The 4,490-nt window shown below is 39.6% G+C and overlaps 1 pseudogene; it reads left to right on the top strand.

Moving 5' to 3' along the window:
* Nucleotides 1-392: 392 nt before the first annotated feature.
* Nucleotides 393-2,244, top strand: LOC102840966 (annotated as a pseudogene).
* The last annotated feature ends 2,246 nt before the right edge of the window (nt 2,245-4,490 follow it).

Here is a 4,490-nt window from a genome sequence, read left to right as displayed (position 1 = left end):
GTCTAATTCATTAAGTCTGTTCTTGAGATGATCTGTAAATTCAGGTGGAATATGTTCAGTATCATATCTTGGCTCTCATGGACTTGTGTTAATTTTCTTCAACTTCAGCCTGTATTTGCATGTGAGCAATTGATGATCTGCTCCACAGTCTGCTACTGGCCTTGTTTTCACTAATGAAATGGAGCCTTTTCAACATTTCTTTCCATAGATGTAGCCAATTTGATTTCTGTGTATTCCACCTGGTGAAGTCCATATGTATGGTCTTTCATGTTGTTTAAGAATGGCATTTGCAATTAACAAACTATTGCTTTTATAAAATTCTATCTTGCGGCCCCTCCTTTAGCTATCCTTCCGACGCCTAGAAGCTCTGCATTCTTCAGGGTTCTGCGGTTATGGAGTTCCCCCGGAGCCTGTGAAAGAAAGTCAAACTGAGCAATAGCTCTCAGAACTGGGGAATGCAGAGAGCAACTAACGTCACCTATCAAGCCCATTATGTCAGCAGGAACAAGAGAGGTCAGGTGGTAGGGACCAGAGGTGGCTTCCGTGGTTGCACAGTTTGGCTAACAGGCTTATCTGGAGCAGGGAAGACCACAGTAAGCATGGTTTTGGAGGAGTACTTGGTTTGCCATGGTATTCCATGCTATACTCTGGATGGTGACAACATTCATCAGGGTCTCAATAAAAATCTTGGGTTTAGTCCTGAAGACAGAGAAGAGAATGTCCGACATATTGCAGAAGTTGCCAAGCTGTTTGCAGATGCTGGTCTAGAGGGCATCACAAGTTTTATATCACCTTATACTCAGGATCATAACAATGCAAGGCAAATTCATAAGGGTGCAAGTTTACCATTTTTTAAAGTATTTGTTGATGCTCCTCTGCATGTTTGTGAACAGAGAGATGTCAAAGAACTCTACAAAAAAGTGCAGGCTGGAGAAATAAAAGGGTTCACTGGGATTGATTCTGAGTATGAAAAACCAGAGGCTCCTGAATTGGTGTTGAAAACAGACTCTTGTGATGTAAATGATTGTGTCCAGCAGATTGTGGAGCTTCTACAAGAACGGGACATTGTACCTGTGGATGCCTCTTATGAAGTTAAAGAAATGTATGTGCCAGAAAATAAACTTCATTTGGCAAAAACAGATGCCAAAACATTACCAGCACTGAACATTAATAAAGTGGATATGCAGTGGGTACAGGTTTTAGCAGAAGGATGGGCAAAGCCTCTGAACGGCTTTATGAGAGAGAGGGAGTACTTACAGTGCCTTCATTTTGATTGTCTTCTGGATGGGGGTGTCATTAACTTGTCAATGCCTATAATTCTGCCGGCTACCCAAGAAGATCAAGAGAGGCTGGATGGCTGTAGAGCATTTTCTCTGATCTATGAAGGCCGCTGTGTGGCTAGTCTTCATAACCCGGAGTTTTTTCAGCACAGCAAAGAAGAGTGTTGTGCCAGACAATGGGAACACATGCAAAAACCACCCCTACATTAAGATGGTTATGGAACAAGGAAATTGGCTGACTGAAGGAGACCTGCAAGTCCTGGACCAAATTTATTGGAATGATGGTCTTGATCAGTATCATCTTACGTCTACTGAGCTGAAGCAGAAATTTAAAGATATGAATGCTGACGCTGTCTTTGCATTTCAGTTATGGAACCCAGTGCACAATGGTCATGCTCTGCTAATGCAGGATACCCATAAGCAACTTCTAGAGAGGGGCTATCGGTGCCCTGTTCTCCTTCTTCACCCTCTTGGTGGCTGGACAAAGGATGATGATGTCCCTCTGATGTGGCGTATGAAGCAGCATGCTGCAGTATTGGAGGAACGAGTCCTGAATCCTGAAACAACGGTGGTGGCCATCTTCCCATCTCCCATGATGTATGCTGGCCCAAATGAGGTCCAGTGGCATTGCAGAGCACGGATGGTTGCAGGGGCCAATTTTTACATTGTTGGACGAGACCCTGCTGGCGTGCCTCATCCAGAAACTGGGAAGAATCTTTATGAACCAACTCATGGTGACAAAGTGCTGACCATGGCCCCTGGTCTAATCACCTTGGAAATAGTTCCCTTTCGTGTTGCTACTTACAATAATAAGAAGAAACGTATGGACTACTATGACTCAGAACACTACGAAGACTTTGAATTTATTTCAGGAACACGCATGCGCAGACTTGCCCAAGAAGGCCAGAAATCTACTGAAGGTTTCTTGGCTCCGAAGGCTTGGACTGTGCTGATGTTGCTATTGGTAACTGCCGTCGAGTCGGTTCCGACCCATAGCGACCCTGTACAGGGTTTTCTAGTTTGTAAATCCTTACGGGAATAGAAAGCCTCATCTTTCTCCCATGGAGCGGCTGGTAGTTTCGAACCGCTGAGTTTAAGATTCGCAGCCCAATTCGTAACCACTATGCTACCAGAGCTCCTTGGACTGTGCTGATGGAGTACTACAAATCCTTAGAGAAAGCTTAAGCTTTTCACCCCATCATCGGCTCCACCTCTGACACTTCATTGGTTAACAAAAGGGGACGACACAGTCACTGTTGGCTTTGCTTTGTGGTCATGTCTGTCTGGGAGTGTTTTTTAAAAATAGACCATTTTCCTTACCTAGCATCAGTTTTCGTCTGCTTTATGAGTTCTGTTTGAACAAGTGTAACACACTGATGTTTTTAATGTATCTTTTCCACTTACTATAATTAATACTCCTACAATAAGATTTTAAAATCTTGCCTTTTTATATTTGTGCTTCTATGTAATGATTTTTTCCCAAGCTGTTTTATTAGTAGTAACCACTAGTATGCACATTAAATCTTACTTTTCATCCTTTAAATAGAAAAGAAAGGAAAAATTAATTCACCAAATAATGTACTTGGCTAGATCTTGTTTTGAGAATTTTATAAGATATCTGTAACAATTAGATTTTTTTTTCCACATTGAAAATATAAACTACTTTCATCTTTATAATCAGTTATTGATCTTTCCGTTGTTGTCATCTACAGTAACCATATGATCTGTGTTTAAGTCCTGGATGATCTTTCTGTATTCAGTAAAATAAAATATGGGGATGATGTAAAAAAAAAAAAAAATTCTATCATGCGATCTTCAACATTATTTCTATCACCAAGGTCATATTTTCTAACAATTGATTCTTCTTTGTTTTAACCTTTGCATTCCAATCACTGATAATTATCAATACATCTTGATTGCATGTTTGATCAATGTTAAACTGAAAAAGTTGGTAGAATTCTTTAATTTCATCATCATTGGTTTTAGTGGTTGGATTGTAAATTTGAATAATAGTTGTATTGATTGGTCTTTCTTGTTGTGGCATGGATGTTGTTGTTAAGTACCATGGAGTCAGTTCTAACTCATAGTGACCCTGCACAGGGTTTTTGAGGCTGCAAATCTTTACAGGAGCAGAAACCCTCATCTTTCTCCCACGGAACAGCTAGCAGTTTCAAACTGCCGAACTTGAGATTAGCAGTCCGATTCACATGATTTTACTTCAAGGTAAATCTTGAAGTGCTCTTTTTGATGATGAATGTGATACCATTCCTCTTCCATTTGTTGTTCCCAGCATAATAAACCATGTGGTTGTCACATTCAAAATGACCAATTTCAGTCCATTTCAGCTCACTAATGCCTAGGATATTGATGTTTATTCATCCCATTTCATTTTTGACAACTTCCAATGTACATCATATATTCCATGTTCTGGTTTTTTATTGATTTCTACAGTTGTTTTTTCTCATTTTGAGTTGTGCCACATCAGCAAATGAAGGTTCGAAGAGCTTTATTCCATTTGTGTCATCAAAATCAAGTATACTTTGATGAGGAAACTCTTCCTTGGTTGTATTTTGAGTGACTTCCAATCTGAGAGACTCATTTTCTGGCACTATATCTAACAATATTCTTGTGTTCTTCATCATTTTTCAATATTTAATATTCTGGTGCTATCGTACAGTGTTCTACTACGATTCACAAGGTTTTCAGTGACAAAATATTTGAAAGTAGACTGTCTGTCCTTCTTGTTAATCTGTTTTAGTCTGGAAACTCATCTGAAACCTGTACATCATATATGACACCGTCAATATTTAAAATACCAATAGCATAGTTTTCAGAATCACGGCAACATGCAAGACACCACAGTACAGCAAGCAGACAGATGTGTATTCAGCATGACTATATACATATGTATGGGTATAGTCACCTTTTATGTTGTTGAAAAAAAATGCTTGCAATCAATAAGTTATTGGTTTTGCGGAATTCTATAATGAGATCTTCAGCATCATTTCTATCATCAAGTCCATATTTTCCAGCTACTGATTCTTCGTCTTTGATTCCAAACTTTGCTTTCCAATCACTAGAAATTTTCAGTTCATCTTGATTACCTATTTGATCATCACTGGACCAATAAACAACATCCATATAAATGGACCTCTGGTAGCGTAGTGGTTACGAATCGGGCTCTGAACCTTAAGGTCAGCGGTTCGAAAC

Source organism: Chrysochloris asiatica, unplaced genomic scaffold (assembly GCF_000296735.1).
Source record: "Chrysochloris asiatica unplaced genomic scaffold, ChrAsi1.0 scaffold02157, whole genome shotgun sequence".
Taxonomy (NCBI): domain Eukaryota; kingdom Metazoa; phylum Chordata; class Mammalia; order Afrosoricida; family Chrysochloridae; genus Chrysochloris; species Chrysochloris asiatica.
The sequence above is the reverse complement of the archived record's forward strand: the minus strand, read 5'-3'. Positions and strand labels throughout refer to the sequence as shown.